This window comes from Epinephelus fuscoguttatus, linkage group LG2, assembly GCF_011397635.1.
Source record: "Epinephelus fuscoguttatus linkage group LG2, E.fuscoguttatus.final_Chr_v1".
In the NCBI taxonomy this organism is placed as follows: Eukaryota; Metazoa; Chordata; class Actinopteri; order Perciformes; family Serranidae; genus Epinephelus; species Epinephelus fuscoguttatus.
In genome coordinates this window covers 9,408,713-9,436,463 of record NC_064753.1, presented here as the reverse complement: position 1 = coordinate 9,436,463, position 27,751 = coordinate 9,408,713, and the positions used below count along the sequence as shown (strand labels likewise).

At 39.6% G+C, this 27,751-nt stretch overlaps 1 protein-coding gene across 1 annotated transcript in view; it reads left to right on the top strand.

Moving 5' to 3' along the window:
- Nucleotides 1-27,751, top strand: part of si:ch211-186j3.6 (neural-cadherin) — a 434,762-nt gene that overhangs the window by 95,676 nt on the left and 311,335 nt on the right. The window lies entirely within an intron of this gene.

Genomic DNA, 27,751 nt, shown 5'->3' with positions numbered 1-27,751 from the left:
AGCACAGGTAAACTTTGTATAATATAATCAGACAAACATGAAACATTTACATTCATTTCAATGTTATTATTAACTATGCAGGTGCCTAGCAAAATATTCACTGAGCTATTTTTTGTGTGTGTTATATATCTTGCTTGAATCATAATAAATTATCTTGCACTGATGATTAATGAGGGCCAATTTAAGTGAAGTGTTCGTAAGTATGTCTGTGTGTTTGTTGATGACATGTTTGTGTGTGGCTGGGTGAGATGTTTTTCTTATGCCGTGAGTTATTTTAAAGTTCAGTGAAATGTGGTATGGCATGCAGTGACCCTGCTAACCTTATATACCTTTGCTTCCTGGGTGATGTGCTCCCCTCAGACAGATATGGTCAACACAGGGCCCCAAAGCTTCAGAGTGGGAGGTGATTAGGGTGACCTACAAACACTGGATGTTGTTGCCAGAGCATGTGTAGCAAACGCACTCTCAGAAACATCAGAGCGCTGATTAACGTCAATGTTGGAGTAAAGAGAACAGCGCTTTGTAAAATTAAATAAAGAAAGAAATATGACTCTAATTAGTAACATGGAAATGCTTTAAAAAAAGACTATGGTGCTTAGGGAGGATTACATTCACGTATATCACCCTGAACTGAGAGAAAGAAAAAAGAAGAAATAATGAGTTATTTGTGATATACTGTGACTGCATAACTCATCTACGGGATGTTACAGTATGGGTGAACAAAGTATATATAAGTGCTGCAGATGTGTCAAAGCTGCTCTTGGGAAGACTCCTGGCAACAGAGATATACACATTTCACTCCCACTCATTGAGACGCTGTTGAGTGACCTTATTTGTGCAGATAGAATGGTCACTTCAGCTGGAGGGTAACAATTTGAAACCTGCACAAAAGTCATGCTTCTTACTTTTTCCCATGTCACTTTTTTTTTTTTTTTTGTCTGGATGTTCTTTCACGGTTACCTCCCACTGCCTTTTGCAGCTTTAATGAGAATCATTCTGAATTCTGGTGATGATGGAAACCAAAGAGATGCTCAAATCTAAAAAGCCAATAATGTGTCTTGCTTTTAATCATACAGTGATTTTAGGAGCAATCCAGCAAGAGTTGGGTTCCTGCTGACAGATCGGATCAAAAGATAGAAGCACATCACTTGAAAGGAAGTGTTTGTTGTTGGATCAGTTTTTTGCACTAATTGGACTGGACCCAACTTGCAGAGTAGATTGAACACTTTTAAGACCGGAGGCATCAAATGTCATGAAGACTTCAGACCAGCTGCAGCAATATTTTCCTGGCGTGTGTGATCATAACATCCTTGTCTGAAGTCGGAAACTGAATGCTCCCACCGAGACCTTAAAGGAGATAGTTTTGTTTTTATTTGTCCGTATTTTGAGACACCAGTTTTTGAAATTTTTAACTCCTTCTCAGTACAAATGAGGTGAATGGGATTGAGGTGATCACAGCAGTGCAAAATCTCATAAAGGGAAATCAGCAGCAACGTCCTCTACTACCAAAAACAGTGTCCTTGGTACATCTCATAATCCACAAAACACAGGCAATGATAAAACAATAGTTTTCTTTACCATTTTTATTATTATTTTTTTTAATACAAGTGACCACGATGAAAACTACAAAACATTTGACACAGCACAAGTCAAGGGGGAACTCGAAAAATAAAATAAAAAAGCATTATGTTTGGCTTCGATTTTCTCATTGTAGTAGGTACGTGTTTAGGTAAAGAGGAGAGAGAGCAAAAGGATGAGACAGCATGAACCAACAGAAGACAGAAAGAGAAATAAGTACAAAAAATTGAAATAAATAAATAAAACAGTAGTTTTCATTGTAAACACATTTTGCCAAACAAATAGTCCCTAACAAAACTATCAACAGTATGTTCTGATATTTTACAGTATAATGGAAAAACTTTTTCAGTTATGCTGAAATGTGTTTTGTAGAAATACTGTATATTGGTTCCTCAGCAGTTCTTGGCATGGGTTAACGTGCTGGTTCTACATAGCACCAGTGCCACATAAAGAACTTTTCAAGCTCCTGTATGGCTCTGTAGAGTTTCTGCTGATTCTTTCCCCTGTAAACTAAACTAACCTGAAGAAGAGAAACTTTTAAGCCCCTGTATTGTTCTTTTCAGGTTCATTACTATTTCTTACCCTTAGTTTAGTTTAGTTTACAGGGGACAGAATAAGACCACTACATTAAAATAGCTTACAAGCAGTGTGTTTCTAGAGGATAACACATTAAATAAATACTTTACCTACAAAATGATTATTTGCAAATCATTAACTCATGCCATGTTACCTGGACTTTATTCACTGGCACATGCATTTTCCACTAAAAAAAAGCCTTTAGCACTGGTTTTGAGGAGACCATATACATTTCACTTTCAGTTCAGTTTTCAAACAATAAGGCTGTAGCAAAAATGCATGTGATTAGGAAGTGCTGAGCATACAAGTGGATAAATGGAACTTGGATTATACTGTACAAATTGTGTGAGAGTTTGTAAATGGAGGTTTTGCTATAGTTTTGCTGTCATTAAACATGGTCCCCAATCAATCAGTAGATCAACAAGTCAGTTTTCTTAACAAATTCAAGGGAACATGGCATGACTAATTTACAAATGGTCATTTTGTGGGCAAAGTATTCCTTTAAAGCAGTGGTTCTGTCTTTTTGCCCCCATGTGTATGGAAATATTCCAGGTTTGAAAAGGTAACGTATTTTGTTTTTCAGTAAGCATTTACTACAGAATCCTCTCAGCCAAAATGTTGTAAGAAATGAGAAGTAATCACTCATATTTTAAGTGAAAGGGTCAGTCAGAAGGATATTGGTATTATCTGGCATCATTCAAGGGCCCCTTGCTCAACAATTAAAAGAATATAGTGTTGTATGGCTCCTCTAATAACTCTATATAGCACTATTTGACAAAGTCGCTGGATAACACCTTTAAAACATAGGTACCATGAAGCACTAAAACAGGTTCCCCTATAAGGACTAGCCAAAGAAGCTCTTTTTAATAGTTTGGAGCACCATTTTTATTTTGCATATATGCATTCATCTGTGTGAACCAACTCTTAAGGTCAAAAGGGAAGGAAAATAAAGCATTCAGCAGCAGAAACTCTCAGTGGTCTGGATATCAAAAAGAATTCCATGTGAATGCGTTTTCTTTTGACCAGGTATTATTCTTCACATTCTTTGGGATACATGTAAACGTTTTGATGAAGAACTTCATGTGTTGAACACCTGAATGGTCATTATCAAGGAGAAAAAAAGAAGTATGGTATTCACTCCAAACTATTCTTGATGTTCAAGGATAGTTTCCTGATTTGAATGGTCTTGCTTTTAGAGGGAAGTAGAATAATTAATGGAAACTGAATTAAGATACATAATGCGCCAAAGTAATGCCAGAAATAAATGAAAGCCAGGTCCCTGAGTAGGTGAGATGGTTTGTCTGTACTGCTCAGTGCTCACAGTTATCTAAGTCTGCTGACAGGGCGTGGGTTTGCTGAATGAAAAACACTTTTACAAGTGACTGAAGATTTTTTTTTCTCCTCTTTCATTAACTCAAAAATAGAAAAAGGGTAGAAAGCGGAGAGAAGAAGTGAATGAGAGAAAAGAGAGGTAGTGCGTTCCAAGTCAATTTCTCCTTCCTCAGATTGACTTCAAAGCAACACGGCTAATCCTCTCACGCCTGCTCGTTAATAAGCCAGTTAATAATCCGTTTAGCCGCTTTCATGCTGTGCTGTTTGTTGGCATTATGGCGCTGCAGAAAAGTGAAGGGCGGAGTCATGGCGTTTGACTTGAAGGTGCCCCCCATTCTCCTCCTAGGCATCTTTTTGCTTGCCCCTTTTTGCTTGTACTCTACTCCAGCCAACACACAGTCAATATTTATCTTATCAAAGCCTCACCATAGCTTGAATTAAAAAAAAGTTTTTATCTCACACTTGTGTATGTGTGTGTGTGTGTGTGTGTGTGTGTGTGTGTGTCCATACACACAAAATGCATCACTGTCCCTAATAAGTTACTGGTGTAAAGATAACATAGAGAAGGCGCGTAATGACAGCTTTATCGTGCACATACACATTAACCCACATCATTCTCTCTCTTTCTTGCATTTCTCTCACTTGCTCTTCCTCCCACCTTCTTTTCATTGTCTATTTTCCTTTTTTCTTTGCGCTCTCACTCCATTTATTTTTCTCACAGATGGAACTAAGCCAGCCTTAAGGTTTTGGACTGGAGTCCATATTTTCATAGAGCACACTGGCTTGCAACCGTTATTCCCAGTGAGCCTGAACAAGCAGGTTGCCAGATCCATCATGGTTTTATCTCATTATTTCTGGGACTTCCAGCCCCCTCTACTAGCCTTCTGCAACTGCTGGAACAGAGTGCAAATGAGAGATGAAACAATTAACACTCATTTTCTATAATCAGCAGAGAGAACTTGACAGAAGAACTACTAAGAAAAAGAATGTAGAAATAATAGTCTATAGTCTAAGGCCTTTTTGCTCTACAATTAGACAAAGTTAAGGGATTGTTTGTTATTTGTGAGGGGAGGGAGTGGTGCAAAAAATGGGATCCATGCCAAAGGTTTTTTTTAATTTTGTTTTACAGGGGGCATAGTAATTGGCAAGGTTGTATTTATTTTACTAGATTTTTAAAGAAAATGTTTGTGGGTTTGAAAAATATCCAAAATTACACAATTTACCACAGCCAGAAACTGTAAAAACAGGAATTATTATTGGATTTTCAATGGACACATGTGCGATGGATGCTTCCGTCGGAAAAAACATAACCAAATCTGAGCGTAAAATGGTGATATTTCATTAAAATCATATTATTCTACAGCTCAAAAATAAATCCTCTGCACTGACTAACCAGCAGGCATGACCAGAGTAAAGAAACAAGGCTTTTTTTCCCAACTCCATGATTTCTTCAAATTTAAACTTTCAAACATCAAAGGGTAAGTTTTAAAAATCTAATAATGAATTTATGGTGGAGGGAAGGCCATGCATTTCCTGCTAATCACTCAGAAAGACTCAAGGAAAAATATCTGTAGCTTCAGGGCAGGCCTCCAGGAAAGCCGCTCGGCCCTGCAGCAAATTATTCTCAGTGGCCACTTGTGTTACCCATTGCAGCGAAATAATCACCTAAAGCCCAAAAAGCATTTTTCCCGTAGGCCACTTTCACAAAAGAGATGTCTGTAAAGTTGTTGACAGCACATCTCTAACTGCAAACATGGTCAGTAATGAATATTTTCTGGTATTTTGAGCCATGATGGTTTTATAGTTGCAAAACTTTCTTGGAGCCAATAAAAGAGATTTAAAAAGCCATCACAATGTAAAGTCTATGAGCCGAGCAGGAACTTGCGGGCGTGGCCAGCGAGAGAAACACCACTAAGCATATTCAGTGGGCCACATACCGTGGAAGGAAAACCGGAAGCTAGAAAACTTTTTTGGCTTATACTCCAGAGGCCTGTACTATGAAGCAGGATTTGAACTTAGTGAGGTAACTTCAGGGTTAACTCTGGATTTTCAGTACTATGAAGCTGGTTTTCTTTTTACCGGGATAAATCACTGTGGAAACTTATGCTGACCAGTTAACCTGCTCCGGAAGGGGTCAACTTTAGAGTATCGGATCACAGTCTGTCAACATCCCGACAACTGACCAAACAGATCACTGAGGAAAAAAGTATCAGTGAGCGAAAGCCTGGAGTAACAGGTAAAAAAGAGGAGCCTATGTGCTGTCAGTAGAATGCCAGTAGAATGATTTAGTTGTCCCACGGCTCTATTTCCATTGGTTTTAAAACAGAGCTTCTAACCAACACAGAGATCATTTACACACTAAACAAATGATTTTAGCAGGATTTGAAATTATGCAAAGTTTATTTTAGTCCACAGTGACTGCTGACAGTGCTGCTACTTTTACACTCTGATTCCATCACTGCAGCCCAAAATAACATGAGACACCTATGTGATGAGAACTAGGATAAAACAGATAATATTTTATTAGTAATATAATCCACACTGTTAATTGGTTTCCGGTTGGATAGGCCTCATTAATCATTAACTACTTTCCCACCCTTTACTTCAGTAGCAGAAACAGTCTGGCGTTACTTTAAAGTGTTTTATATGACAGAGTCAGAGTAGTATTATCATCATCCAAATAAACAGCAAAAAAGTACTCATACTAATGTCACATAGGCCCATAGCTCAGTGATACCTGCATGTAATTTAGGTCTTGGATGACGGTTAATTTTTGGATAGTATTTTCAATATTTCTGTTTTTCCATTTTAAGATTACAGATTGTTGTTAACATCCCTTGCCACTGACATTTGACTGCCTCACAGTCCCAGACACTTCCGGTATAGTTTCATCTTATATAATATGAATCAGCCTCATTCTTGATTCTGATGATGTCACTCATAATTACCAACCCCACCTCTTTTACACGAATGTGCTTAACTAGTTGATAACCAGCTTTGTAGTGCCGGTTATCCAGACGGCCAGTGTTAGGGTTCGTCAAACCAGATAACAAAAACATATCCTAGGTAAGTTGAACTGGCTTCGTAGCACAGGCCTCAGGTGAGCAACTCCATTGGAATGAGTAGCCGCCATCTTGCTGTGCGGTACCTAGTTATCATTAAAATGTTTTCTTCAGGGAGGAAATAAAACAAAACAACAACAACACAAAAAAACCACACCCCTAACCCTCCCCTGACAAATAAAGAACAGTCCCTAAGGGTATCCACGTTACAGTGGTAGTTAAGTGGATAGTTACATCATCTCGGAGTATCTGTAACAAGGGTTGCATTTAACTCACAATTTATGATATGATTTAAGCACCGCCTGGTGAGCGCGCACGCTAAAATCGAATACACCCCGAGAGGTAGTCGCGTGCTTCATGTCTCCAGCGGGTGCGTGTGATTATTAGTCAAGTAGAAGTGAAGTGAAAAAAAAATCTGAGCCTTTTTAGCAAAAAAAGTAGTGTTTAAACGGGAAAGAGGGGTGTTAAATCGGCAACATTTGGACCAAGACCTCTTCAGACTCAAGAAACTCGGTTTATTTTTCTTTTCTTTTTTTTCATCTTCTGCAAGGGACGAGAAATGTAATTAGCTAGCAAGGAGGATCCGCCGGTTAACGGTAACGTAAACATTAGCATAAGTACTTGTGTTAGTTGACTGCACTGTTGGCCGTGTTGTCTGCCTCGACAATACTTTAACATACTGTTGACTGTAATGTTAGCTGCTTAATATGCTGCGACACTGTACTTTCGATAGCCAAACTTTACACAACGTGTTTGTTTTTGTCCGTAGGCTAAAGTTGGTCGAGTTTTGTGCTGTGTTCCTGAGTTTGTTGTATTCATATTTAAGTTTGCATATGCTGCCAACAAGGGTCCGTCTAATGTAACATAAGTAGCATTTTGTTTTAAAAGCATAACGTTACTGTATTTATTTGGTGAAGTTCTTAGCAGGTGAAGTCACATCACCTATGACTAAATGGACATGGCCCGCTTGTACATGATGTACAGGAACTCAAATCATCCAAATGAACCAAAGAGCATTTTAATAATAGGGTATAACTATAAACCTATATACTGCAGTACAGCATACATCAAAGCAAATCGCTTAAACACTGCACAGTCCTATTTTATCCTCTGAGATATTTCAATATTTTTATTAAAATCCACAATGTTTTAGAGAAACTAGTGTGACTAAAGTTGTTTATAAGCTTATATGGAGAGAGCACTCAGATCCATGCTCTGTCACTTCACAGAAATGGGATTACAAATTTATGCACTTGAATTCCTCATCGCCATCATAATTCAACAAAAACTAGAGCAGTGAGGTTATGGACACTTGTTGTACTCAATTTATTTTCTTCACCACGGTTGTGCATCTATCTAAAACAGGCCTGAGCATCTTCACTATGTTTGAGCTTACTTTAATGAAATGGGCGATTTTACAGATGTGACAAGAGGGAGGCAGATTTGTGCGGAGTGATGGGGAGCAGCAGACATGTTTTGTCTGTAATTGAAGTTCTACCATAGGGCTATTAAAACCTTGTGTGCTCAAATAGCAGGACTTGCGATATAAATGATGTCGCTCAGGGACATGAAAACTGATTACGCTGACTTCATTGTGTATCTTCAAGGGCTACAATAGATTAAGTTGATGAAAGCAGTTGAGATTCCCCCTGGATTCAGTCATTCTATAAATGCTCTCTTGCTTGGACTGTGGTGTGGAATAGCCAAAGATAAAATTCAGACATTAAAAACAGTAAGACATAGGCCCAATATATCTGTATCACACACAAAAACACCAGACATGTTATTTTTTGTTGTTCATCTCAAGTTCTTAAATATGCATCTATATCAAGTTGTATCCAATATTCATTTGTTATTATTTTTAGTTAGTGAGTAGCAGTTTATTTCGAACATGTAAATAGCAAATGCACAAAATAGTCATACAGTGTTAGACAGACATAAAGAAAAAAACAGGTTTAGGAAGCATGAAAACTGAAAACAACATGTAATGATTTGATTTACATTATTGTTTTAGCTATGTTTCCTTTATAATTGGACTGCACAGTTGAGGTGTGTCATATCATCTCATTCACAATAATGCTGGTATAATTTTTTAATATGATATGAAAAATTCATATTGAGAGACTCGCATTTTTAGGACTTGTTGACATATTGACATCATACTGTTATGCACAGCAACAAGAACCATGACTGAAAGCAAAACTTTTACCAACTCTGTAATGGTTCCAAAAAGAGGAGCAGCTTCACTAGTGTAGAATGAACTGTGGTGTCGTTAGGCCTGGGTGTCCTGAATGTTTTATGAACAGCCCTGGCCTTCTCAGACTCTTTTAGCAAGTTACCGCTCAGAGGGAACTCATTCAGCGTCTCCTCTGGCAGCAGCACAGCGTCTCTCCCTCTCCTCTCTTGCGGTGGGCACACGAGAGTCGCTGTCGGCAAGTGATTTTGTCACAAACCTTTGGTAATGTAAACCCACGTGACGCCTGTGGCTCGACAAAAACAACTTGTATGTGAATGTGCATTATGGTAGCATAACAGTCTGTCACTGTGTCCCGAAGCCCAAGGTGACCTCTTTAAATTCCTTGATTTGCAATTAAGAGTGAAAGAAAAGCTACAAACTTTGACAAATATAAAGGCAGAATTAGAGATTTTTTGGCATTTTTGCTTGGAAAACCATTGAAATGTGTAATTATTTGTCAAAATAGTTGAAGAATAATTTTGTATCGATTAACTGAGTAATTGTGTCATCTCTAGTTAAAGATGTACAGTTCTTTATTAAGAATACTGCATGCTTTTAAAACTGCATTCTGTGTGAATCTCTAGAGGTTTGTGCTGGACATATGTTACATTTGTACATTTAATATGTAATGCATATGCTGAAACTTAACGTGCCTTTACACTTCATTAATTTAGCGTTGTGATAACGCTGTGGTTGACACGGGATAAACTTTAGGCATTAAAGACACTTGGTTAGGGTAAGAAATACATTATGTTTTGTCTTAAAATACCTGGATTGGTGGCTATAAACACTGCTGCAAATGTAGGCGCACAGGCGCACTTTTTTTCTCTTATTGTATTGTTCAGCTAAAACAGCTCTGCAAACATGACTCAATGGCGATTAATGACAAAAGTTTTGTTTGCTAAAATGTGTTAGTTTGGGAACATTTTTACAACTATAAAAAAATGTGTTCAAGTTCAGACGATAAAAATCAGTGTTCATGAATTATATAAGCCAAGGAGGAAATCTCTGGTTAAGCAAGGAAGAAAACTCTAGTTGGGGGTTAGAAAACAAACAGCTTGGTTTGGGGCAAGGTTTAAGATTTTCCCCGTCAATTGACATTTTGTTGTAAGCAAAATGACTGGCATAATGTAAGGCTTGAGCTCACAGTCTTTGAGACCACAACAACTACATCAGCCAGCCTCCCTCTGAGCACTTGGCACTGTGTGAACAGCTGCTGCTTTTTAAACTTTAGCTTAATAAATGCTGCATTGGCTTTCATTTTAATCTTTGCTATGCACTGAATGGTCAGGCACAGTGTAAGAGTGACAGCAGACAGAAGGTTGTAATCCCTACTGAATCCCAGCACACCTTAATAGGACTTCGTAAAGCTGGAGATCATAGAGATTGCCTCAGCTGAACTGTAAATTGAACTCATGCGCGCACACACACAAACACGTTGACCTGAATTACACTGTTCTTAGTTAATTAAAGGATTCGGTAATTAGTAGATTGTTAAATAGGGACACATTGTCTTCCTGTTGTGCTGTGAGATTCGTGTCACCTGGGGTATCAAGACTAATGCCTTCTAACTGGAGCAACAGAGTGGAAGTTGTAAACAATAGTTGGTATCACAGTTGGTAAGACAGTCTTAGATCCAGATGGTAAGTAGAGTAATCTCATGAAGGGATTGACCAATTATTGGCTTTGGAAGGCTAACTCTAGGCCTGTGCAATCAATGGAAAATATATTGATAGAGCCATTTTGAATCTGTAACCAACTTTACTTGATTAAGTCAGTATGTCTGATACTGTAAATCCTCCCATACAGTCTTTTGTATACCTTTTTAATGCCCCTGAAAGTAAAAGTTACTACAGCTTGACCAAAATATTACACTATTCAAATTTTCTGTCATTTTTGGGATTTGGATATTCATGTTATTTGAGAAATGAAGATTAATAAGTTATAGATAAGTATAAATCTCAGTGACTATTAGGGATGCACTGATTTATCAGCTGTACTTCGGCAGCGGCGAGTATTCACCTTGTTCACTGCCATCAACCTACCAGCAAACAAGATGACATATACTGAAGGTAGTGGCCAGTGTTTTTTCATTGTGTTAAATCAATTTTGCGCAGGCTGAAAAGCAGGGCTTGAGACGAACTGCATCCCATCATCCCGGGCACAATAGAAAATGTGTTTGGGACCAACAGAGATCCTCCCCAGATTGTCTGCTCCAGCTTACTTTCCACCTTTCTTTTGTTGTCCATCTTTGCCTGTCTCAGTCTGCCCTTCAGCTCTTGCTGAACCTCCCCGAGCCTCTCCTTGTCCCAAGAGGTGGTTGGGCAGAGGTACTGTAGGTGTCCTTGGCATTTCCATAAAACAAATCCAGTGTCTTATTCTCCCTCATGGGACAGTCCACATACTGCACAAACCCAGTCAGATGGGAGGAGAGAGTAGTGTTGTTAAAATCTAGGGATGGGAAGCACAAGCAAAAACACTATTCGAAAATCATAGCAACTATTCGACGATTTTTCAAATAATCCCCTCCCCCCTCGGAGCCACGCGCACAGAGATCCATTCATCATTACGGCCGGGCTCCACCGGCTGCAAAGCGTCACGTCAGCGTAGCGTCGCGGCATATTCATTTGGGTTCCACTGACTGCATACGGAAGCAACCCGTAGAGAAGCCAGCTGGGTTGTTTACCGTTTGCTGAGCCGAGAGGCTGCATGTAGGCTGCATGAAATGTTAAAGCATTTTCCACCTAAGTTATTTCATGTATTTGAGTTATCTACAAGTTTACTGTACTGTTTGTCATCTACTCGCTTTCAAATGTCCACCACGGACATTTACACAATGTCACGGATAAACATGGGGAAATGCATGAAAAAAATCATCACATATCACCTCTGATAATGGTTTATTCATTTAAAAACACATTGTGCACGTTTAGCACACTATTTCATGTAGTTTTTATCTGCTGGAGGGTCGCGTAGGGGAGCATAGCGTGACAAAAATAGAAGAGCCGCGTAAAATAGGGGGTTGTCGCGCTGCTCCCGTTGCTGGTGGAGCTGCTGTAATTGATTAACAGGGGGGCGAGCTGCTACGGGACTCGCGCTGCAGATGTGTCGCTTTCTGATGACTGTAGTAGTCTCTGCATCTTTCTACTGTTTGTAGAAGAGCATCAAACTAGCTGGTAGCCCATCTCACACCGCTGTAGCAATCCTATACTGCCTTCGTGCGGTTAGGAGCTGAATTGCATGTCAAATAAAGGGGGGAAATAAGACGGCGAATAGTAATAGTCACATTAAAAAAATCGATTTTTCAAAATAAAACGACAATTCGAAAATTCGAAAATCGTGACCCATCCCTATTAAAATCCCCCGTTATTGCAATGAATGCATGAGGATGCTGGGTCTGAATTCTAGCAACAGTTTCATGGATGACATCACCTGCCACTGTTGTTGCTGCCCGTGGTGGAATGTAAACAATAATGGCAACAATGAAACTCCTGTGGTACATAATACAGTGTTAGACCAACTGCCAACAGTTCAATATCCTGACAGCAGATCTTGTCCGCCACCTTGACATGTCCAGGATGACACCATTTATTGTTCACAAGCAGCATCAATCCCCCACCTCTGTTTTTGCCCTCGCCTGTCCGCTCGCACAGTAGAGAAGCCAGGTAGGTTCACAAAGGAGTCAGGCACGTTGTCATTCGGCCTCCGTGAAGCAGCTCCTCACCAGTGCCAGGAGCTCGTCACACTTGTTGGAGAGCGAGTTGACATTCCCCATAAGGACTGACGGCAAGAAAGGCTTGTATCTGCAGCCTCTGAACGGCTTCCTTTGCTCAGCAGGTATCGGGTGTCTAGCTTTGTAACTAGCTCTTTTTAGAGCCAGAAGGTCGTCCCTTGTATACCCAACTTATATATATATACCAAATACCAAAGCTGTGCTCATTAGGTTAGAAAGATTAACAATCATTAAAAAAGAAAAAAAAACACACTCAAACATGACTCAAAAACAGGAGGTACTCAGACTTGCTGCTACTCTGACTGGCGCATCTTTTAAGAAAAAAAAAAAAAAGTATTGTAAGTATGGCCAAGTATTTCACAATCAATGCATCCCTAGTGTCTGCCATATGTTGATGTAGAAGGGGAGAGGTATGTATTGTTTGTTTAATTTTCAGATACATTTTCAGCACATTAAACATTAATATAACCATAATTATGACCATATAACGTCATACACAGGTTTACCACTAAAGTTTATCAAAAAACACATTTTTCTGGGGGGAGGGACCCACTCAGTTCCTGGGACCCACTCAGATGTTCACCTGTGGGTCCCAGGGACTAACTACATTTAAAACCTATGAACATCACTACTCACAACAAAGTCCAGTATTCCATTGAGGTTTTGTCTCTGTTTTGGGTTCAAATGCTTCAGTTTGTTCACTACCTAGTAGATAACTGTTTGTCAGCCATTGCTGAGCAGGCACTGTACATTGGGTTTATCAGCATGAAGTGCTTAAACTCTCGAGTTGAAGGGAAGCACAGTCAGGTGGTTTCTCTGTATCTATACATGTTTGATCCATTGCATGTATATGATTAGTGTTTTAAGCCTATATATCAGTCCCTCCAGAAAATTGCGATCTTGCGATAGCAGTAATTAACACAAATTCAACAAAAGTCTGCAATATTTGCGGGGGCTTGCAATTTTTCAAGTGTTGTGATTTTTCCGCATTTTTTGGCTGACCGGAAGTCGCATGCAACATCATTTGAAACGTCATCAGACACGTCATCAAATGCGCTGATGGCATTGCAGTATGGAGAAACGCTCTGTACTGACATAAGAATTTGCACTGTTTAAATGCATACAATATGTGTTGAATGTATTAAAATGTTATGTTTACAGAAGATGTAGCTTGCATGTTGTTTTACAGTCATATTGTCTGGTTTGAGAAAAACTAAAGAAGAGAACTATAAAAACATTTGCAGCTATTTTTGTAATATTCAGAAAGATTATTATAGCGATAAGTGATTACATGACTTATTTTTCTGGAGATAGTAATTACAAACAAACAAAAAAAAAAAATCACATTTTTTTCCTCCTTTTGTAATTAGCTGCAATTTTTGTCAGTTGCTGCAGTTTCCCGCAAATAATCACATAAAAATGCCACAATTTTATCGCAATTTCTGACAAAATTGGCTGCAAATTCAAGGTTTTTTTGGTGCGAGATCCAGGATGGACTGATATACAGTATTGATGGATGTAATTCATTGAGTTTACTTCACTGTCCTTTAGATTTACATACAACTGAATTTTGTCCTTGGCCCTGGCGAATAGGACAACACACACCACACACAACAATGATGCATCTTAAACTTTAAAGTGACAAAGTGGCAGGAATAAAAGTGATAGGTGGATATTTCTTCCACTGGCATGTAACTCCATAAGAACCTCACACCAATGCATGATACTCAGCAGTATTTAACAATAAATAAAAAATTGTACATTCAAATACAAATACGAATACAAGTGTCGGTGTTGGTTATGGGTGGAGGGGAGGGAGCCTATTTAAACAGGCCCTTATTGAGAATGGTCACAGCTGATGGAATGAAAGATTTCTTGTAATCATTGTTCCAAGCCATTGGGAGTCTGCGGCCTGATGGCAGCAACTGAAATGCTGAGTTCATTCATTGTTACTGATGCAAATGCGACAATTAATTGTGATATTGATTTCAATTGATGTTGCCCAGCCTTACCATCACTTTTTGAATTAGCTCTCTTAGCTCTTGACCGTGTTGTGCCCGTATAAGTGTGCATGCCAACTTGTGTGTGTATTTGTTTGAGCACAATATTGGCAGTGAGAAGATTTTCAATTATGAGTAGCTGTGCTGGAAGAATAAGCAGTGAAACTATTGGCTAACCATTTGTATCATTTGCAATTAGTGTAAGAACTAAAGCTTGATTTTCTTTCTCTCTCTCTCATCCCTTGGTTTTAATTGGCTTTTCCTTGTAAAAATGTGAAAAAGTCACTAAGACGGCGGCAGCTTTCCATTTAAACAGATTATGGATGGAACAGTTACCAGTGAGGGCCAAATAGCCCTTTGTAATCCTCACAGAGGACATTTAATTACACATTTAAAACTGGCCTTCTTTTCTCTCTCTCTCTCTCTCTCTCTCTCTCTCTCTCTCTCTCTCACATTCTTTTTTCTTGCTTTTTTCCCCTGTCACTTTTCTTGTCTCACTCCATTTCTCCCTTTTTCAAATTCGAATGTGTATGGAGGACACACACCTGCATGCGCGCAGGCACACTCACAGTGCAGGTGTTGTCAGGTACAATGAAACTCTTTTCAGAGGCTAGAAGACTGGAATAGTTTGTGCTGCATGTTAACGCTAAATGAGAGACAGAGAAAAAAAGAAAGGAGGGGCTGCAGTAAAATGAGGAGTTCCATATTATACCTTACTGTCAGCACAATGTAGAGCAGGAGGGGAAGAGCGATATTGAAAAAAATGAGGCTGCTGAGTGTTAGAAAGGTGCTGATTGGGGTCATCAGAGGGGAGCAGAGGAGGAGAGGGAGGGGTCTATGTTTGATTCCTCAGCTGTTATCTAAGTTCCTTCCTGGCCCCCAGGAAGCATGCCAGGCTTTGACAACAATTTTCATTGTGGCCAAACAGTGTAATTACACTGTCATGTGATGCTCTGTGGCCCAAAAAGCCTTCTTACCATTCCACGCAGAGATATGATGTGCAAGGTACCATGGGTGCACTGGTTGTTGACGTTTTTGGACGCCGTGTAAACTTCTGCCTGTTACATGCATTGTCTATTTTCAAAATACACCTCTGTTTTCACAGGAAATATACAGTCTGCATACAGTCTCTTTCAAAAGGAGCGCACTTTGTTGGTACAAGGATTGGTACGAGATTTGATGTTGTTTTCCTTCAATAACAAATGCTTGTGGTTACGTTATGCCAGCACATGCACGTGGCTGGGTTTAGGCAACAAAAGCACGTGGTTGGGTTTAGGAAAAAATAACAGCGTTTGGCTTTAACTGATCCCCCAGGTGAAAGTCTGTGGTTGTTGGACCCATCTACCACTCGTTCCACCTGCCCTACTTGGACTTCTGCCGCCTTAACTTTGGTTGTTGTCCCACCACATTTTCCCCGGAAGCCACTGGTTGCCGTTAATGTTTAATTTTGTTGTTAATATTTATTATATTGTTTAATATACGCCGTACATCATGCTGACGTGACAGAACGGCTTTTTCCGTCAGTGTCTGACATCAGAGGTCACTGACCAAGCGGCAGTTTTCAACAACATTAGAATGACATTGGGTTGTACTATTAACTTACATGGCGAAAGAGACGTCTGTAAATTAGTGGTTACTTTTTGGGTATCACAACCCTCGCGAAATGACTTGTTTCACTATCAGTATTTGATCCATTTGGACTAATAACATTTCCAAACTCTGGCTGTTTGGCATGTGGAAGTAAGATTCTCAGCTGTGTTTGGCCACTGTAAGTCTCTAGTGCGCTTGCTCTAAAGACCCTCACAGTGCAGAAGTAGTGCCAGTTATCCCTGGATCATCCTAGTAATTTTATACATGGCAGTTGAACTATTTTGGCTTCATGTGCCGGCAGTTCTCATAGGAATGAATGGGACCCCGCATTTGAGTTCTCTCAGTACATCCATACTGCCTTTTTAATTGTCATCTTCAAGTTCTATCACAGTGTTGGGTACACTAACACATGCACACTCACTTGTGTAGACACAATATGTAACAACCTAAACACGTGTTTACATATAGACATGCACAGCAGGGCTCGACAGTGTGAGCGTTTCACTCGCATTTGCGACTAAAAATAGGTGTGTGCAAACTGTAAAAAATATTTAGGGGCACATGTGCGCATAAAAAAAATCAACCTATATTTTTGTCAATAAAACAATATGATAATCTAAATCAAATGTTGGAGGAACTCCAGCCGCCTTCCCTCTTCCCCGTGTGACACGGTTATGGGCGGTTTTCCAAGCCACTGTCGGCACAATGAATATAAGTCCCACTGCACTGTCGGCAGGTTGGAAATAAGTCAGAATGTGGAGGAGGCAGGGACGGTTTTTGCTATGGGCAATGTGGGCGACCGCCCAGGGCGCAATCTATGTGAGGGCACCCTCCAAAAAAAAAAAAAAACTCGCCAGTTTTCTAGACTACCGCTCATTTCCACGTCAACTTAGTGGAGTGGGCGCTGGGGCGCCCCTATTATCACGTTATCAGGCGAATCCTGGCAGTTGTGGGTTGAACGGGGGTCACAGACAGGAATACGGCTGAGGCTCATAGTACTCTGCGGTGCAAGATAATGGCTTACCAGCGACGGCGAAGTCCAACTCCAGGTCCAGTAATTTCCTCTTTCTTTGGTGTCATGACTGCCCAGTAGTACCTGGACAACTGAGCCGTGTCGGCACACAGATATGTGGCGTGTCAGAGGAGAAACGAGCTGTTCACATTTCCCTCTTTGACGCAGGTAACGGCCCACAAACCTCACCACGCTTAAGGGACTGTTCTTTACTTATGAAGGGACTGTTCTTTACTTGTCAGGGGAGGAGGGTGGCTGGTTGATTTTTATTTTATTTATTTATTTTATTTTGATCCCCCCCATGTTAATCACTTATTGATGCTGTTTTTGAAGTATGAATAAGTCAATAAGTAATTTATTCCATTGAAGTATCATTGATGTATTATAGAAAAGTGATTTATCTTTTCATAAATGACAAAAGGCACATCTGCCTCATTTTCACTGTGGTATCGTGATACTACTCAGAACCATGATATTTTCATTGGTATCGCACAGTGGGTCCCAATTTTGGTACCGTGACAACACTAATCTGGAGGGGGTTCATCTGCAAAAACTAATGAAAAACTAAACAACGGTATTCGGTATTCGGTACTCGGTATTCGGCCAAGCGTTTAATAATATTCGGCTTCGGCTACGGCCACAAATTTTCATTTCGGTGCATCCCTACTTTGGTTTCAGGGTAAAATACGAAGACGGAAATAAACAAGTGGACAAGACAAAAGCAGTGTGCCGACACTGCAGAACAGCGGTCGGGTATGTACTTGGAAACACGTCTAACATGCTAACGCATCAAAAGCCACACCACCCGAGTTTGCACTTTAGATATAAGCATGTTTTGTTTACTGCACTTTAACAAAGTGGGAAAACTAAGTGAGTTCTAGTAAAACTGAATCTGAGCAGGCTTTAAAGCTGACCAGCTGCACTATACTTTTTATTTTAATTGAGTAAAACTGTTTAAGCAGAAATGTATATTTATATTTTTCATTCAAAAAATGTGTTTAAAAAACAGCAGGATTTTATTTTTCACTTTTATATTTCTATTTTCATTCAAACAATGTGAAAAAGCAGGATTTTATATATATTTGTTTCATTCAAAAATTGTGTAAAAAGAGTTAACTGCAGTGGTGGTATGTTTTAATAAGGTTACCAATAAGTAAAAGATATTTAATAGTTGTCTATTTTTTTTCATTACTGTACCGAAAAAAAACGAAGCGTGACTTGTGTACCGAGGTATGTACCGAACCGAGATTTTTGTGTACCGTTACACCCCTAATTAAAACAGCTGACGTTCACAGCAAGATAATGGTATAGTTCTGGCTGTCAGATAGAGAATGCACTACACAAAGATGCCAGCAAAGTTTCCTGATCTCACCAGGAACTGGCTGTTTACATGCAGGGCAACAGTACTTTAAGTTGATTTAGGCCAAAGCTTGAAGCTTGGCAAAGAGCTGGAAAACTTTGGATCTTCTTGCAGTCTTTGACACTGTCAAGTCATGCATATATTTAAGAAAGATGAAAACTGGAGCAAACTGGGAAGGATACGCAACACTGCATACCCAGTACAACATGAACAGCTTATTTAAGTCACAGGTTAAGCTGTCTTGCAGTGGAATGGCAACCATGTCACTTCTGGCAATGACAACCAACTGGCGTGCTTTGTTGGTCAAATGTCCAGTGCACACTAGCTGTGTCTGATGGGTCTGCTGACGGGTCCTCAGGGATCCCTGATTGCTGTTACAAAGGGAGGGGATGCTGGTCCCATGCTTGAGAAAAGAAAAAAACATACTCAAGCCTTGTTAACACTGGCTCCAACCCCTAAACATTACAAATATTAAATACGCTTCACATACGTGTGTGTGTATGTGTCTTATGTACACACAAATTCATTCATTGCGAGCAGTGGGGATACAGTAAATTATATGGCATTACACTGGGCATTATGACAGACTGTACGAGCTTTTTCTTTAGACAACATACTGGTACGAAGTCCAGTATGTATAACATAGCTGACTTCACGTTGCACAGGGTTGTGGATATGGCACCTTTTTCTTAAGCTGTTGAGGGAAGCAGGTGTGTGAAAACCTGCAGCATGCTGTGACAAAGCTCATTTATTTGAAAACAGCCCAAGAAAATAGTTTTGAAAATGTAGCAATAACAATACAATGTAGCTGGTTGTTTTAAACCAAACAATATTTTTTCTTCACCAAAAATTGTAGCTACTTAGTCAGCTAGCTAACATCACTAATGCATCCTTATGGCTCTCTGTTGGCCTAACATCACTTGGCTTATGTTAGCTAGACAGCTATGTTAGGTTGCCATGTTGGCCAAATTAAGCCTCAAGACTCGCAACCTGATTTATTCAGTCTGAATGAAAATGACAAGCAAGGCAATGTCACCCATTGCAGGGCTACCTGGCTTACATTCCACCTGTCAGATAGTGGCAAATACAGCCACCATACCTTAAGGAGAACTAGCAAATATTACTGCCTTAGTATCAAACATGACACAGCTGTAAAATGAATCACATTACAGTAAATACACAGTAACATCAGTTTTACCTGTCATTCAGTTTTGCTGCTTGTGCCGTCAGTCACACTCGTCTTTGCCTGTGGTGCTTTTTTCCCCTCTTTTTCCAGAATGTTCCACTGAGTCCTGCCCTAGTGTGGTGTGATTGGCTAGTATTACCGTGCTATGATTGTTAGGGACTGGCGAGAACCCGATGGAACCCAAGTAGCAGGAGACAGGCGGAGTAAATATTACAATAATTTATTACAAAAACAGCAGCAAAAACACAAAACGGCTGCACGGAGAAGTGAGCTGCCTGGTGGTGGCAGGAGGCAAGAGCTCTGGAGAACAAAGGCGGCGAGGCACCAAACTGGTCAAAAAGAGAAACAGGCAAAATACTCAAGAGGCGAAAACTCAAGTAACAGTAGCGCTACAGAATGAGACAGAATTATCTGGCACCGAAGTGAAGTCAGAGCCGGCTTTATAGTGAGGTACTGTAGATGAGGTAAAATGGAAACCAGGTGTGCCTCACCGCCCGTGGTGGAAAAGTAGGTCAGCCCCGCCTCCACCACACACCAGCCCTGCAGGTCATGGAAGGACAGGAGAACAAAAAAAAGAAAACACAACACAAGAGCAGCCACAAAACATGCTCAAACCATAACACTGATTAATAGTGTAACACATTGGGTGTGTTAAGGAGGGTACAGCATGCAACACATTAATTGCAGAAATTGACACAAAATGTGTTATTTTGCTGTCTACATGTTAACTGTGTCAGGAAACAACACATCTTAAGAGTGTAGGCAGGGGGAGGGATAAATTGAATTTAGCAATGCAAGCACAAAAGACAGGTTACTTTAAGATGGCATACTTCTGAAACTCTTTCAGTAGATATTGGAGCCACGATTGAAACAATGCAGACAAAATACTACACAGTAGTCACCTTAAATTTCATGAAGATGGCACAAAGTATTTAGAATAGTTCTGTTCTTAGAAGAATAAGAAGCTCTCCAAAAAAGCATAGAGGCAAAATAACACTGTAGCTAATTGAAACAAAATAATTTTTACGGCGACAAGTGCAGAAATGTAACCTCAGATCTTCTAAGTCTACGAAAAACAAACAACAGCTTCCTCAAATTTTATACGGATGGCACAAACGTGAAAGCTTTGCACTGAGTGTCCAAAACAACACTGAGTAATAAAACCCATGGTGTTACTTTTTAGATTTTAGTATAGTCTACAAGTTCTGCACTTGAACAAAATGGGCAGTTTTTTCCATTTGTGCTTTGATAACCCTTTCACACTTAGTCTCTAATTTAAACTGATTTCTTATCTCAGAAATACCCAAACAACACAAAAGACTGTCTAAGATTAAACACAGTATGAAACAAAAAACAAAAAAAAGCATTGGCAGAAGAGCAGGAGTACAACAAGCCTCCTGTCATTGTAGAAACGCAAGAAGCTTTCAGTCATTGTAGCGGATAAAAACAATGGACATCTGAGGTGAGCCGAATGGGTGAATCCAAGTCAACCGTCCAATAGTAATCACCCAACAATTGACATTATTCAATAATTTTAATTGGATAATGTCTATGTGGCATATTCTTAAAGAAAAGGCCAACTAAAAAACAAACATTTTAATTGGACCAGTCACACCTCAATTATATGAAACAAACTATGTATTCATCATGAGATACTGGATCTAGCCCGGGGCAAAGCAGCTGCTGTTCATCTGTGGTGGTGTTCACATTGCTGTGTATATAGTACTCACAGAAAAAAGTGTTTTGAAGTGTTGGCTTTACTTTAAAGGCATTGTTTTGAGGGAGGGGACAATGATGCGCAGGAGTAAAGACTGTGCTACAGTTTGTGTGGAAAAGAACACACCGGGCCAGTGCTACATTATGAACAACTTCATTAGGCTCAGTGAGCCTTTATGACGTGTGTTCTAGCTCCATGAAAGCCTGAGTAGAGCCTGACTTGAAAGTTGTAAGATACAATGGATGTAATAACTGATGTCGCACTGTTCTGACTGTTTTGTTTCACAGCTTGGTTGCTCTGTGAGAGACAGTCCACATGATTGGGTGAGACACAGCAGGGTGGACAGTTTGCTGTCCGTCAGATCAAACAACTGTGGACTGCAGTGTCTGTCTCTGCTTACTTTCACACTCTTAGACACTGTTCAAAACTTGAGAATTGGGAGGAGATGTGTGAGTGCATGTGATTTAGTCCATTGAGTGAGAGATTCAGGTTTTAAGCCCTGTAAATCCATCCTTCCCACTAGGGCTGTCAAAATTGCTCAAAAATGACATTCGAATATTCCTTCTAAAAATAACTCATAGGTTCGAACCATTCAAATTTTTTTTTCGCATTATGTCCACAAGAGGGCAAACTAATACAAGGAGACATACTTGGATATGTATTAATACAAGGAAACATAACTAGCCTACTTGTAGGTATTTTTAGTTCAACATAAACGTCTTTGAAAACATTTACATACCTACACATTAAAACACATAAAACAATTATCTATAACATTACGTTATAAACGACTGCAGACCTCTCGCTCACCCCCCCCCTCTGACCCGTCAGGCCACACTGCCCGCGGAAGCACTGCGAATAGCGCCGAGAAGCAAAGCCAGTTTTCTTTCGGCGCCCATGTTAACCGATTGTGTCATCCACACCGGCTGCGCCGTGCCGCGCAGCTCCGTGGCCGGCTCTGGTCTATTTTCTGCACGAGCGAATGTGTCAAGCCGGGTGACGGAGACAACAGCTGGGAGCAGAGCCGCTTGTCGACCAGCATGGAGAAATGCGCGTCTGATGTGAACGGAAATGCTCCGGCTCGTGCGCTGCGATTCGCAGCACCTCTGCGGGCGGTGTGGCCAGTGCGTTCGGTGCAGTGGCCCAGGCCAACGCCCACTCGCAAAGAGGACAGCTGCGGTGGTGTTTTTTTTTTTCTCCACAATCGAATATCAATTTTCACATTCGAAGGTCCATTTTTATTTTCAAATTCAAATTTAAATTCGAATTTAGAATATTCGTTGACAGCCCTACTTCCCACTTGCTGTAGTGTTGATGGTTGTTTACAACAACAACAACAACAACAACAACAACAGGAAAGAACACCTACACTAGAATCTATGGTCCCCCAAAAGATTAGGGATTTTAAACCTAAAACAGGAACTGTGTCAGGAAATGACCTCAGTTATGTAGTCAGTTGGGGAAATCTTGCCCCATCATTGGGGTTATACCATAGCCTTGAGTCAGATGCAAGTCAGTTTTTGCTTTACAGTAGGCTTCTATTTGGGTCTTTAACTTAATGTGAGGTATGGCAAGTGACTATGGGCAGCACAGTTTTACGTTTGACAAGAATTTTAGAAATAACAGTAGTGGATGTATTTCACGCTTTAGATTCTCAGAAAGATCAGTTAAGGACACCCCCTATGCTATCCCCTATGGAAGTTTCCCAGAGGTGAGATTAAACTTAATTTTACTGACAGGAAAGCTGTGGTTTTTGTCTGCATAAGATATATAAGTTTTGTCTGTTGCTCTTACTTTCTGTAGTTTGCAAGGCTAACTCAGAGGTCAATTTAAACAGATAGCATTGGCTGGAAGCTTTTCCAAGCAAAGTTATGTAACCTACAGCGGTGATAATCAGAGTTCAAATCTGAACTGTTAGAGGTTATTTTATAGACTTGGCAGAATAGGAAATGTGGGTAAGGTGAGGAAGAAACAGTAAGTTTTATGTACACAAGTCAAGATGAATTAAAAGTACAATTAAATCAAATAAAAAAGTAATAGTCATATAACGAGCAGGTTCACTGGAAAATAATATTCAGAATATGTTGTGAATTCACAGAAACAGAAGTCATTAGGGTGAAGCTAAGCTCTTTCCATCTATCTGTTTGTGACCCCTTCAATATTACCTAACAAGGATGATATTTTATTTTTTGAAGTTTATTAATGTCTACATGTAAAAGCAAGGGAAATATTAAAGTGTCAATTCATATTTCCTCTAAGTAACTGCATGTGTATGAAGATGAGATTTGTTTTTAATTTAAGATAAGAATTGTTCAAGGAGCTGACCTGGGTATATTCTATATCAGAGACCCTTCTTTGAACAGACAGAGCTACATGCAGAAAATACGGTTATTTTTATAGAATTGGAGGGGTCATAAGAGCCAATCCATAATAGGCAATGAGATGTTTTTTTTTTAATTGAGTAATCAAGTGGCAACAAACGCATGATCTTTCCATTTCCAGAACCTGTCATATTAATACTGTATCAACACTTGTTTATCAAGACTAACAGACTAACTGTAGCTCTTGCTGTTGTGCTACATTTAGCTTCCAGTTGTAAACAAATCATTAATAGTGACACCTTGGATGAGTCCAAGGTCGTGATGAATGATAGCCTCTCTGAGCTTGCAGTGGTATTGAGTATGCCAATTTATCCCAAAAGTAAGATCACATTTTCTATAAACCTCATTATTTCTTGACCTAAAAGAGACACTTTATTGAAGTGTCTTTAGCTTTACTGAGGGGGATAAACACATCAGACAGTTTTATGATGGTAATCCACTGCTTCCACTACTTTTCCTCTTACCTCAAAGTCTGTTTACAGGTCTTGCATATAGAGTTGAAATGATTTATGTTTAAGTAGTCAGTCAACAGAAAATTAATCTGCAACTTTTTGATAATCATTGTAGTCATTTTTTCCCCTTGTTCCAGCATTTCCAATCTAAGCATTGGATCCTTTTCTTATACTTGATGCTTAAATATGTAAATAAAACAACACAACAAAAATATTAAGATAAAATACAAGAAAATAAGTCACCAAAGAAATCCCAAATAGATTTTTGTAGAAGTTTCCAAATTGGTGCAGATAAAAAAAAAAAAGTGGTGCTTGCAATTTTAAAAGTTACGTGCACCTGTGCATGCACGCATAAAAAAATATTTCGAGGCCTGACACAATAAAGCCTTTACAATAGAAAATAACAAGTTTTATCCAGCCTTAGCTATCTTTTGATTTTTGCTTTGATGATGACAAAATTAACATGAACATAAAGCAGTAAACCCAACTTACATAATTCATTAGTGGTGTTTGTGCATCGGATTTCAGGACTCTTCACATACAGTATGTGCTCTGAGAACAAGATAACAAGAAAGCGCTGTGAAAAAATTAACATGTAGCAATGCTTGGACTCGCAACCTATTGGAGCAAATGAGGTCAGTGGGCATGGAAAAGCCTTCTGTAGCATTATTAGTAATTGCAGGTCCCATTTTTTTTCTAGGGATTGCAGCATATCATTAGATCCAGTGAGATGCATTAGTGTGAGGGATGGCAGTAGCACCAAGCTGTATCTCCCTATGGTCCTTTATTAGCCACTAATCCACTGATGATCGTTATTAGTAAGAAAGCGGTGTGTGTGTGTGTGTGTGTGTGTGTGTGTGTGTGTGTGTGTGTATGTGTGTGTGTGTATGTGTGTAAGATGCATTTTGGCATAGTGCTCTGTATATTAGCCCAGTGATTTATTATCTGGGTAATGCCGTCCCTTCTTCCCCAAAGCTGCATTGTCCTTTTGCCAATTAATTCTGAATCTGTTACGACCACAGGGAGGGAGGGAGACAGAGAGAGGGTGAGATAGAAAGAGAGTGAGAAAGAGAGAGGGAGAGAGAGATCATCAGCAAATACATTGGTTGAACCCCAGAGTCAAGTGCAGTGCTATATTTTTTGTAAGATGTGGCTGGTTAATTTCGCTCTTGTGTCTTCTTTTGATGTCCGCTTATGTTTTTCTTTCTAATGCTCCCTTGCTCCCTCTCTTCTCTAATGCCATTGATTTATGCAATTGCTTGCTTGTTGTTTTCTTTTTTCTTTCTCTTCTTAATTCTTCCATCTTCCACTTTTCGTTGTTCTGCTGTTTCTATAACAACCGCAGGGTCATTTCTCAGCCATTGTGTTTCACTCTCAATCCTGTTCATGCGACACTCAACTCTTATTTTTTTTAGCTGCTTTTTCTGGCTATGCTGTATCTGACTTGACTGCAGCCTGTTACTCTGAAAACATTTCCATTAATTTAGCTACCCACCTTTCATCACTCACTGTACAAACAAAAAGGCATTTTTTACTCTTGCTACTTGAGTTTATAGCCAGGGAATGTAAAATGTGAAGATGGAGAATATTCATCATCTGGACTCGTTCAGTCATCAGTAAATATAGGGAGTGTAGTACGATTACAGTGTGACCATTTTGTTACACCATTCCAAATAAGAATCTCCCCCCCTTTTTTTCTTCCAAAAAGTACCAAAACTGACACAACAGAGAGCATCCTCGGGCTCCAGCCCTGAAAGTACTCCTATGCTCCCCTGCTGCGCTCAGCAAACACTACTGTGCACCGTCATCTTTGTGTGTGTGAGTGCATGAGTGGGTGTACTGATGAGGTCTGTGTGGGACCTTAGTGTGTTTTACTAGTGTCAATATGATTGCTGTTTACTGCGGGTGCAGATAGCGCAGCCTGATTATAATTACTAGTTGAGATGCAGAGATGGCCTCCTTTCAGTATCTTCCTGATCATATTTCTGTTGTCTGATGCCCACATACCACGTTTATACAGTATACAGGGAGATGACAGTTGAATTGAAGCCAAGGTAATTGATTAAGTAAAAAAAAATACTGAATGACTGTACCACTGTTACTTCAACTTTGTGTAATCACTTGTTGCACAAAACTTGCATTTTCCACCAGAATCCTATAAGGACTGATTTTTTTCACCTTGTCCCCTTGACTTTAATGTCAGGAGTAGTCATTATTGATTTGTAGTGCACTAGTGTTGGGTGCTGTGACATTATATATTGTAAGATGGTAGAAATAAATCCATCGGTAGATATTTGGCAATACTGTTTCTACCATAGGAGCTATTTGGGGCAGGCCATGTAACACATCGGGTGTTAATTCTAGCATGATCTTGTGATTCTCTTGTGATTAATGCGTGATCTCACAAATCTAGCTGTCTTGCAAGGTAACATGATTTGAGCTGACATGGATCTGTTAATACAGTTGTTAATACAGAAACTTGCAACACTTGAAGTGTTTCCAGTAACCCCATTTGCTTTGCAAAGTGTTATCTCATGTGAGGCAGTTGTGTTTTGTTTGTATGGAAGCTCCAAATAAAAAAAAAGGGCCTAACCCTAGGATACACCAATGCTTTGCTTTGTGCAGAAAATCCAGAGCATCCCAGATTATATACATCTGTAATCAGTGATTATTATTATTAGTGACAATTTACCTGTGCTGTATTTTTTCAGTACATCAATTATTGGCTTAGTTGAGGAAATGTCAGAAGATCACAATTTCTAATCCAGTCTATGGTTATGTCTACACATGGCTTGTGTTGTCAAACCAATAGTCCATAACCCAAAATATTCAGTTACTGTATTGTTTGAAAGTAATTTAGGAAATCCTCACATGGACAAAGTGCCAGCGAATGTTTGATAAAAACCACTTACCAATTATGAAAATGGTTGCTATTTTTTATGTTGATTAGTCAATGAATAAATCAGTCAATTATTTTAGCTTTAAGTCTCATCAATTGTTGTATGGAGGACCAAAAGTTTGGTTGTCCACAGGAACATATTAGTTTTTGTTGCCTACTTGAGAAATACCTGATATTGTACATGCACAATAGTAGATTTTAGACCTGTACAAACCACTCTCTTCCTCTTCTTGTTGGCACTGATTTGTTCACATCTATTATTTATTTTTGAGCTGGCAGCAGTGCTACCTTAGCCACCTAGTCTGTAGTGTCTGCTGTGATGATGGTCTGTTTTCCTGGGCAGCACAGGCGGTTGGAGTACAACAGTAGGCTATTGCTGGCTGACTGTCATATGGTTTGCTCTGCTGGAAGAGTTGATGGGCTGACAGAGAAGAACAGAGTGGTGCTCTTCACTGAGACAACTCTCAAAGACAAAGAAGAAAAAGAGAGAAAAAAATGTCTTTGACTTAGACTTTTAAATTTTGAGTGAAAATTAATGAAACAAGCACAGCCTTTTTCACTTTTGCCATTCGATGCGCCCTTGTGTGACAAGGGTGCTTCAAACATTGTTCAAATATAAAGAAAGAAACAAAACGAA